Raw genomic sequence first — 11641 nt, 5'->3', positions numbered from 1 at the left:
CCCATTGGGAAGCAAGCTGCATTTGGGGCCCTCAAAGCAGGAGCATCTCTGCAAGGAGGGTACTGGGGGAGTGTGGGGAGTAGGTCCCAGAGGCAGCCAGACTTCGCAGGAGGGAACCCCTGCCCTGCAACCTACTGTGTGACTCTGGGTATGTTATTTCATCTTTCTGAGCCTCAACTGTAGACAGGTAGCTCCTGAATAGGACTGTTTGGACGACTGAATGTGTTAATGGACCGTAAGAAATTAACACCGTGCCTGGCGTGCACTGAACACTCAGTCAAAATTTGTTAGGATTGTCATCACTGATCCCCAAGGTACAACAGTGCTCTAAGGCTATTTTAGGATATCGAGGAGGATGATTGTGAGCGTGAAGGTAAAACAGAGAGGTCTCCGGCAGATATCAGTAAAGAATTTATCATGCCTGAGATATACCAGGTACCGTGCTAGACTTTTTTTGGGGGGGGGTAATATTAAAAATAATAAATCCCACGTGGGTCTTGTCCCAAGGAGCTTATAAAGCTAGATGACCCAACTATAAATCCTGATTTCAGCCAACCACCAACTGGGTTACGTTGGATCAGATAACCTTTTGATGCTTCAATTTCCTTATCTATAAAATGGGGATAATAACTACCTACCTCACAGGGTTGTTGTAAAATAAAATGAGTAATACATGGGAAGCACTTAGTATTTATAGTAAGCCTTCAAATGAGTGGATATTTGTATTACAAGAAAATAAAAGCACACTCTTGCCATTCTTCAGCTTTGAAAAAGTTACAGTATCTGGTTGCAAGCTACCTCACAGACTCGGTATTTTTAAAATAATCTGATGACAATTTAGCTTTCTAGTTTTGCTTTTGCGATCCCAATCCACAGCACTCCCCATACAACATACCTCGCAGTTTTCTTTCGGTGATGGGTCCACCTTTCCTTGATGTCTCCTTGCTTTCACCTCATCCTCGCATATATCCTCAAGTGCATCCTTCTTGTCCAGACTTTTTCTCTCTCATTTGTCCATCTGGTGAAAAATGCTCAAAATGTCCTTCTTCACGGAAGCCCTCTTAGCTGTCCAGAAGAATTTCTCGCCTCCTCTAACTACAGGTTTCTACATGTCCAAGGATAAATGGCACAGATCCAAAGCCTCTTAAAGTGGATCTGAGATAGGAGGGAAGGGGACAGGGCACAACCATTAAAAGAGTGACATAGTCCTTGAGGACATGACAAAAACTGGTTAAAACCAATTAGGCCCAAGATGGCGGAAGAGTCGACTTCCCATAGACCTTGAGCCTCATTATACGCTCATTGTAATGCATTAGCATATGCTAAATGACATGCCTGCAGGCACCACGGCAGTTCTGACCACAAAAGGCCAGAAAGTGGGCAGTGGCCCAATTCCTGGAAGTCCCACCCCTTCCCCAAAATTGTTGGACTAATCCTCCCACCTATTAGGCTATGAAATTACCCAACCTATAAAAACTAACCACCCATATTTCAGGGCTGCTTTCGCTTTCCAAGACAATCCCATGCCCTGGGGCTGCTCTCACCTTCTGAGGCTGACTGCATTTCTGCTTATGGAATGTGTATCTGTCTCAGTGAACCTGCTTTCACTTTACTATGGCTCGCTCTTGAATTCTTTCCTGCAGTGAAGCCAAGGACCCTCACTTAGCTGCTCATCTCAGGAACTCACCTGAGACCTGGAACATGACCATCCTCTTGTGCCCAATTTTCCTGCAACATCTTTACAAAGAAGAGGAAGAAGGAGGTCTTTTTCCCCTCCCCACTTTTCCTTTGATTATTAAAATGTAGCCCACTTAGTTCTTAGGGCAGAGACATTTGCCTGCCCACTTGTATCCTTCACAAGTATCCTATATTGGGGCCTCCCTGGTGGCACAGTGGTTGAGAGTCTGCCTGCCGATGCAGGGGATACGGGTTCGTGCCCCGGTCCGGGAGGATCCCATATGCTGCAGAGTGGCTGGGCCCGTGAGCCATGGCCGCTGAGCCTGCGCATCCGGAGCCTGTGCTCCACAACGGGAGAGGCCACAACAGTGAGAGGCCCGCGTACCGCAAAAAAAAAACCCCAAAAAACAAGTATCCTATATTAATAAATCTACTTCTTACCTATCACTTCTATCACTTTTCCCTCACTGAATTCCTTCTGCACCAAGACATAAAGAACTGAGTTTCATTAAGTCCTGAGATGAGTTGTGTGGTTTCAGTTGGAAGACTGGGTTCTAGTCCCGTCTGAGGTGCGGTTTCAGATCTGCTTAAAGCAGGGACAAAACTTAAAGAAAATAATGAAAAAGAAGTTTCCAGTTGGCCTTTTAAGGGGAGGCACTCTCTCTGCCCCTTTCCATTGGATAGAGCAGAATGTGAAGATACGGAGGAAAAAGGCTGTCACCCGGTTCTGCTTATAATTTCTTCCATTTTCTCACTGCACTTGGTACTTTTATTGAGATAGCCTGGCTTTGTGTCCATGAGAACTCCATTTTGTACTTGATTCGTCTCAGAACTGCTTCTTTTTCAAGGTGGAATGAATGAAGGGGCAAGTCTTCATGAGTAGATTTGGCAATTGGTTTCATTTCAAGATCTAACTGATTTAACCCTGAGGAGGGTTGAACCCAGGACTGCTAGACTGAGACTGCATCTAGGATTAGTAGGAAAGAGTGATGTGGTTGATTAATGATGTCTGCCTCAGGTGCTTGAAAGAAGAGATGTTGCACTTTTGCTACATATTTGCAAACTCTGCCTGAGGAGTTATAATATGTTCCTAACACTTGCCATATATTTTATCTGGAAGTTGGAGGTCCCTTGAAATGAGCTTTGCCATGTTCTCTCTTCTCTTCCTAATTAAGTCCTTGTATTTTTACCTAGCCTCTTCTAGTAAGCAACTCTCTTAAGGGAAGAAGGTAACTTATCCCCTCTTACCCTTGATCCAATCCTCTCCCATCTGCTCCAGATCTGAAAAAATAAAAACTCCAGATGCATACATTCACTGCCTCCTTGATATTTCCACTAGAAAAATGGAAGTGAACATGGCCAAAACAAAAATCTTATGCTTCCCCCCTAAATCTGCTCCTTCCATTATCTTTGCTGTTTCCATGAATAGCAATATCATTCTTTTTTTTTTTTTTTTTTTTTTTTTTTTTTTTTTTTTTTGCGGTACGCGGGCCTCTCACTGCTGTGCCCTCTCCCATTGCGGAGCACAGGCTCCGGATGCACAGGCTCAGTGGCCATGGCTCACGGGCCCAGCTGCTCCGCAGCATGTGGGATCTTCCCGGACCGGGTCACGAACCCGTGTCCCCTGCATCGGCAGGCGGACTCTCAACCACTGTGCCACCAGGGAAGCTCCAATACCATTCTTTTAATTGATCAGGCCACAAAACTTGGGTGGTCCTTGACTCTTTCTTTTCTCTCTACTCCTACATCTGATCCATCAACAAATCCTCTTGACTCTGTATCTTCAAAGTAATCTAAATCCTACCCCTTCTCATCTCCATCACCACCCTCCAAATCCAAGCTACCAGCATTTCTCACCTGGATTAAGGCAATGTTACTGAGTCCAAGCTCATCTTTCTCACCACATGGCAGGCCAATAAATCGAGAGAGAATTGTTGGGGCAAGGAATAGTGACTTTATTTGGAATGCCAGCAGACTGAGAAGATGGTGGACTAGTGTCCCAAGCAACCATCTTGCCTGAGTTAGAATTCAGGCTTCTTTTATTCTAAAAGGGGAGGGAGTAAAGCCGAGCATTTCCTGGTTTCGGTCAGCCTTGGAGGGTATGTGTTAATTTCTTCCTTCCTGCAGTCATTCACAGGTGGGCCTGGTCAGAACGTTTCCTCTGAGCCAAACAAAGATATCTTAGCCTAAGTCCTTACCTGGAAGGCAGGGTTCCAAGAGATGGTCCATTATGGATAATTTAAACTTATAGGCAACATCCCTTTAGTGATTAACTTGTAATAGAATACAAAGCTTCTTCCCTGTTTCAGCAATGGCTTCTTAACTAGTTTCTTTGTTTCCATACTTGCTCCCTACATCCATTCTCATCATAGCAGTCAGTGTGATCCTATTTAAATATAGCCAGGTCTTACCACTCTCTGCTCAAAAATCTTCCATGTTTTTCTTTCTTTCCTTTTTTTGCATAACAAAAGCCAATGTCTAAATAAAAGAGTACAAATGAACTTATTTACAAAACAGAAGTTGAGTCACAGATGTAGAAAACAAACTTAAGGTTACTAGGGGATAAGGCAGGGAGCGATAAATTGGGAGACTGGGATTGACATATACACACTACTGTGTATAAAATAGATAACTAATAAGAACCTGCTGCATATCACAGGGAACTCTACTCAATACTCTGTAATGGCCTTTATGGGAAAAGAATCTAAAAAAAAAGAGTGGATATATATATATATATATATATATATATATATATGTATATATATATGTATAACTGATTCACTTTTCTGTACACCTGAAACTAACACAACATTGTAAATCAACTATACTCCAATAAAAATTTTTTTTAAAGTGTTTTGAATAATGAGAACCTCAAAAAAAAAAAAAGCCAATGTCCTCTCAGTGGCTGTTTACAATCTAGGACATCACCTCTTACTACTCTTCCCTTGCTCACTGTATTTTAGGCACATTGGCTCTTTGCTACTCTTGGGACACATAAATCTCACTCCCACCTCAGGGCCTTTGCACATGCTATTTCCTCTGACCAGAATGCTTTTTCCCTAGGTAATCTCTTTGGAAAATTCTCTGATCTCCTTCAGTTCTTTTCTCAGATGTCACATTCTCAATGAGTCCTTCCCAACCATCCTGCTTAAAATGCCACCCTGCCTCAGCCCCCACCCCAGCACTTCCTACCTTCTTCCCTGCTTTATTTTTCTCCAAAGCTCTTCTTCCATCAGAGGTTCTGTGTATTTTTTTATTTGGTTGGCTGGTTATCTGTTATCTGTGATAACAACCAGCCAACCAAATAACCCTCCACTAAAATATGAGCTACATGAGGGGAGTTCCCCTGTAGTATTGTTCCTTGTAGTATTCCCTGGGCTTAGAAGAGGCCCTGGCACAGAATAGCCAATCAGTGAAAATTTGATGAATGAATAAATGAAATGATGAATATAACAAGCTTAACACTGTGCCTGGTACACAGCAGATGTTCAATAATTTTTTTTTCTCACTAGGTTTTTGTGAGGACCAAAAAGGGCTATGAATGAAGAAACAGGATGTATTTCTATAAAATGCTACACAATTCTCAGACACTACTACCTTTATGGCTGTGTTTATCACAGTGCCTTGTATTTGGCTCATATGGATTTTGAGCTGGGATTTTGATGGGATTGCTGCCAGAAACAGACACTGGGACAGCTATAGCCTCTTATCTGCTGCAGGCTAGAAATCCAGATGACCAAGTAATTTTAATTATGCTTAAAATGAGAGTAAATTTTTTATTGTGTTCTCATGGCTGTATATACAAGATAAATCCTATAGAGAATAGTCACAAATGTTCAAAAATCATGGCCACCTGAAGCCACTTAGTGCCAGGGCAAGTAGGCCTAGACACCTCACCAGGTCCAGGGTATCCCTGTACAGACCTGAATAAACAAACCTTAGCCATTAAGAAAAGATTAGATGTCCAGTTATATTAGATATCAAGAAAGAAAAATGTAACATATTTTAGGAAGGTTTTCATAACAAATGGTCACCATTATATAAAACCTTATTTTTGAATCTCATCAGAGCAAGCTTCAAGCCTATAGAAAATCGATTTATGTGAATTCCTCCAGCTTTCAAAACTACTAGAAATGGCATTATTATTTACATACTACAAATAGCTAGAAATACAAGGAAATAAAAGGCTTAAAAACTGGTCTGTTCTCGTTTCCACTGCCTTCTCCCTTCCCCGACACTGTTTCCTATACTGACAGTCAAGTATTTTCTGTACATTTCTGAATGGCCCATTTGTTATTTTTACTGTACTTTTTTTTATTTTTTGCGGTACGCAGGCCTCTCACTGTTGTGGCCTCTCCCGTTGCGGAGCACAGGCTCCGGACGCGCAGGCTCAGCGGCCATGGCTCACGGGCCCAGCCGCTCCACGGCATGTGGGATCTTCCCAGACCGGGGTACAAACCCATGTCCCCTGCATCGGCAGGCGGACTCTCAACCACTGCGCCACCAGGGAAGCCCTTTACTGTACTTTTAATGGGTTTCCTTCAGAGGTTTAGGAAGGATGATTTTTCTGGAAAGAAAATAAAACTGAAAGAGTCCTGTAATGACCAGGGATAGGATGAGGTAAGTCAATTTGAGGAAAACAAAATAACACTAAATAACTCAGCAAGGGTTTTGCTAAAAGGGGCCAGATAAACACTTAACAGTAGATACTTCTAATGAATTATCAAGGCATAAGTTAGACCTTAATCCCGCTCCTACTTGGAAAAGGCTCTGAGGAAGTGGTGAGAGATGGTGCTTTTCCCAAAGACACCAGCAGAACTCCCTCTGGTTGCCTTGGAGTTCAAGGCCTAGAAGGAGAGTCCATGAGCCTTCAGGGGATGAAGAGCAACATTCCTCTTCTTCCCTGTTCAGGCTGGGACAGGCTGGGGCTCTGGAGAGATGACCTCAGGAGAGGTACTGACAAACATCACAGCATGCTATCCCCAGAGATCTGGAAACACATGGTCTGTTTTATTTTTTTCAACTCCCTTGGGACCCAAACTATTGCCACATGACATATAAATAACCTTCTTTTAGAAGTATTTATGTTCAAGCACAAAGGGGAACAGCCAAAACCAATCATGAAAAGCCATCAGCATTTAGTGTGAGTGGGCTAACGTCCTGATTATGGGTGTCAGACCAGGACCCCCACTAATCACTGATGAGGACTTCAGGGAACATAAGCCCTTGAACCCATGTCTTCCTGCCCTTCTGAGACCTGGCTCCGGCAGTCTCCTTCCCCCTCTCCTGATTCTTTAGCCTCTGCCCCTCAGCCTAGAAGCATGCTCAAGTGTCCTGAGAAAAACCACCTTCTCTCCAGTTTCTTTTGCTCTTCCAGGCTTTTCATAGTGAAGGCATGCTTGCTTTCCCCCATTCCTCATTTTCCAGTCCTGCATGAGCTCCTCCAGGCTGCCTTCCACCCCATAATGGCCATGAACTTGCTAAGTTCACTGTTGACCCAATGGCATCCAATTATATTTTTCTTCTCTCTGCATAAAGTGCTCTATTTCCCAGTGCATTTCTTTCATGGAGGGTTTGCAATCATGGCCACTTTTTGGAGAGGAGAAGAGTGGGGCTTCCAGAGTTAAGGATATTTGCTTAAAGTTACACAGGTAATTCTGCTCAAGCAGCATGTGAACCCAGCGACAGCCAGCACTACAGGCTATGCCCTCCCTCCACAGCATACCACCTGCCAGTCTGAAACCCTCCTAAAGCCTCATAACAAGGTAGAATTGAGATAAACGAGCTTCTCTGTAGGCAAATAAAAGGTAAGAAATGTGCTTAGGGACAGAGAATCTGAGTAAAACTGAAGGATGAGGAGCTGTGAGCTAAAAGTTATAGTCCCAGAGAAAGTATCCAAAGGGCTGAGAATCATAGAACTCCAGGTCAGGAAGAAACTTTACCTATTCTAGAAGACAGCAGCTCCAAGTGTTACAATATTCATTTAGTTCAAAAACACTTTTTGTTTAAGCACCTTTAAAAATGCTTGGGTTAATACAGAGCTTAATTAGACAAAGGCCTTTGCCTAGAAAAGCTTACGGCAGAGCAGAGTAGATACTGCATGCATGTGAATAGCTTCCTGAGTGAGGTGATGCGTATGGGGTGTGCTGTCAGAAGGGAACAGGTAAGGCTCCAAAGGGTGCCCGCCCAGAAAGAGGATTGAATACAAGATGGAAAACCTTACTCTGTCCTCGGGCAAAAGAGCACACCTCTGGATTGTGTGATAGATGAAAAGTTGAGAGATGAAGAAAGTCCAGTTAAGGGAAAGCAAAATGCTTAAGCCATAGAATGGTTTCTGAATTAGCTATAAATAATATGACTAGGATCCTGTTCTGGGACCAGAAGAGCTAAGAAAAATATGTAGTGATACCTATAAACTTAGAAGACATGTAAACTTAGAAATCTTAAACTAATGTAAGGACATCCCCAAATTTGGATGCAGGTAGCTTTATGGTAAGTAGTAGGTAGTACTTTACATAATTAATAGACAAAGATTGAAAATACAGAGCAAATGTAGCTGGAATGCTTGAGAAATGAGCTATTATGGAGAACTGTGATATTCAAAGAGTTGAAATATTATTTTTTTCAATAGCAAATTTTCCCCCAAGTTAAATGGCCAGAGCATTGCACTGTTTTTAGCTTCTATATTTACTTTTCATGACAGTTCTCTCTTCCTTGCTGTCAGTTGTCACTTTTGCTTGCCATCAGTGTTTCTCCTCTTCTTTTCCCTTATCTCCTAATGCAATCATCTTAATCTGTTGTAAGCTGGGAAGCCAGATAATTGAGCTTATTAGAATTCTGTGTAGATCAAGAGTTTATTCCAAAGGCAACATAAGTAGTTACGGACAGCAGGCACGTAACATTGCCTGACTGATGACATTTTCCAAGAATATTGTCATAGTTGTCAGGATCAGTGATGACACTGACACAATCATCAACCAAAGCCAAAGCACAGTTTAACCATGCATTATATTTCAATTTAATCAAAATTTGATCTCTATCATGTTTGGTGCCAATTTATACCTCTTACTAATTTCGTAGATCCTCTAACTGCTCAACTCATCCATTTTTGAGCACTCAGCTGGGCAAGTAAGAGTGAAGTCTCGGTGTCACCTTAGTTATGATCAGTGGAAGGTCTGATCAGAATAGTAGCTGTGGGAGAGGAGGAATATTACAGGACATTTCAGAAGCATAATTATTAGAATTTCCTGCATGGTGGGGGGAGGGGTGATGAGAAACTGTGAGATGTTGAACAGGACTCCACATTTTGGACGAAGGAGCACAAAGAACACAAGGCGAGCTAGTGTGATGTGAAGGTAAGGGACGTAGTTGAGCTTGGTTTGGAACAGGTGGGGTTTGAAATGCTTTGAGATATCTAGGTAATTTCCAAAGTTTGGGTTGTCTTCAAGATATCAACATATTTAAAACATGCATCGGTATCCAACAAACTTCTCAAACACAAATAAAACCTGTGTTTGAATTCCCTAGGATACTTGTTGGGTGACTTATAAGGAGTTAATGTTCTGTGTGACCAGATGAGGGGAAGAGGCAGAGAGATATGAGCTAACACTGTTCCATTGACCACTCAAGCCCCTTGTGTACCTTTAAGCTTATGAAGCCCAGTAAAGTGCTTATTCTAAGGGCAGAGAATCCTTTCTCAGACTCATACTAGAACTGGGTTCAGGGCCATTTCTTCAAAGTCACAAAAGGGACTCCATCAGTGACTCCAGTAAATGGGTAAAATCTCTTTCAGTCTTGATGGATCATGTCAGAGAAAGCCCAGTGAGAATTATATGGTAATATCTCTCACTGGAATCATTCTGTTCTATGCTAGTCACCCTAAAGATACCTAACACTCACTTATGTAATTAAACAAGTGTGTATAGAGCGCTCCACTATACCAGAGTCTGTGCTAAGTGCTTTATAAATACTAACCCATTTAATTTTATATCAACCCTATCATTAGGTATAATTATTATCCACATTTTATAGATAAGGAAACAAAAATAAAAGGTTCATAACATTTTCCAAAGTCACACAGATAGTAGGTGATGGAATTGGGATTCAAATCCAGGCTGTCTGACCCCAGAGCCTATGATGTACTATTGTTCATATCAGCCAATTAACTTAAATCAAGTTTCTAGGTTGAAAAAATAAAAATTGTATCTGTATATAACTTGTGTGTTAGAAGATCTTGGCACTTTGTTCTACTTCCATTTGCTCTAAGTACCTCCAATTTGATATAAAATTATTAGGATTGATATGAAGAAATGGATTTGCCTGTTTGCTCATGCCCTCCTTCTTTCAAAAATAATTGAAGATGTAATTAACATGTTCTACAAATCTGGAGGCATTGAATTTAAATTGCTAGTTGGAGTACCTCCTGTAGAAAACATCCATTAAGCATTGTAAAATGCCAGCCCACAGAGAAGAAAGGTACAAATATTTTGGGATTGGAGATTGTAAAGTCAGGATAGACTCACACTCGGGAGGAAGCCTGATAATATTAGTAACAGCAAACACATTCTACTTATTGCATTCCAGGCACTCTTCTAGAAAATTTATACAGAGGGACTAAGTTTACAGTGGAGAAACCAAACCACAGAGAAGTTAAGTGACTTGCCCAAGGTCACCAACAAGTACATGGTGGAAATGGATTTGAACTCAGGCAGCTAACCCCAGATCCTGTGCTCTTACCTGCTCTCCTGCATTAATCCAAGCTAGCCACATAGCAGCTAGCAATAAAGGGGGAGAATGACTGGCATCTCTGATGGAGGCTTTCTGGACCAAGTCCCACAGGAAGTCAAGAGAATCCCTGGAGAGATTCCTAGTGCCATGAGATCCCTTTACGACATAAAAGAACAACTCTCCATACCTGGGACCCACTAAAATCTGGTGAGGGTGACAGTGAGGCTCCCTGGGATTATGTTACTGGCATCATGGAAAGGATGCAACTGGGTCATTTGCACCATAATCCCCGAAGTCAGTGTTAGGAATCTAAATTATAATTTTAGTCTGCAATAGTCCCCTCCATTTGTGACATTCGTTCTGATTTAGCCACCACTTGAATTGAATCAGTCCCATTTTTGCCCTTACAGTATAGCAAATTAAAATTTAATTTGATCAAAATAAAAAATCAAGAAAAAGTTGCTGATAATAATTTACACAATTTAAAGGGGCACTGAATTAAGAGTTTAAACTAGATGACTGGCTTTGGGCAATTCTCTTACACACTACGTGGGCATTTGTTTAATCATCTGTAAAGGGAGAAGAAACCAACAGTTATTGATTGCTTTTTATGTTCTAGGTACTTCCCATGTGTTTGACTCATTTACTCCTCATAATATTAGTAATTGATAGATTAATGTCAGTTTTCTAGGTTGAGAAAACAGGAGATTAGAAAAGTTAAGAATTTTCCTAAAGTCATTCAGCTAGCAGGAATCAAAGCATCAAAGTTTATGCATTTTTTGTATTTTTCTTTCTTCCTTCCTTTCTTTTCTTTCTTCCTTTCTTTTTTTTTTTTTTTTTTTTTTTTTTTTTTTGCGGTACGCGGGCCTCTCACTGCTGTGGCCTCGGCCATTGCGGAGCAACAGGCTCCGGACGCGCAGGCCCAGTGGCCATGGCTCACGGGCCCAGCTGCTCTGCGGCACGTGGGATCTTCCCGGACCGGGGCACGAACCCGTGTCCCCTGCATCGGCAGGCGGACTCTCAACCACTGCACCACCAGGGAAGCCCTCTTTCTTTCTTTCTTACCTATTTACTTTCTTTTGCACTTCACCTCCCTTTCACCACTGCAGATCTATAGTTGCAGAATTTTAGAAGTCACAAAGGGACATGGTATTGCTGCTATTCTTCAACTCTAGTGCTACTATCTAGGGCACCACCATGTCAATTCACTTTTACCTCCATCTCTTGGGAGTTCTCC

This window comes from Mesoplodon bidens (genome assembly GCF_964165515.1).
Source record: "Mesoplodon bidens genome assembly, chromosome: 11".
Taxonomy (NCBI): Eukaryota; Metazoa; Chordata; class Mammalia; order Artiodactyla; family Ziphiidae; genus Mesoplodon; species Mesoplodon bidens.
This window is presented reverse-complemented; position numbering follows the sequence as displayed.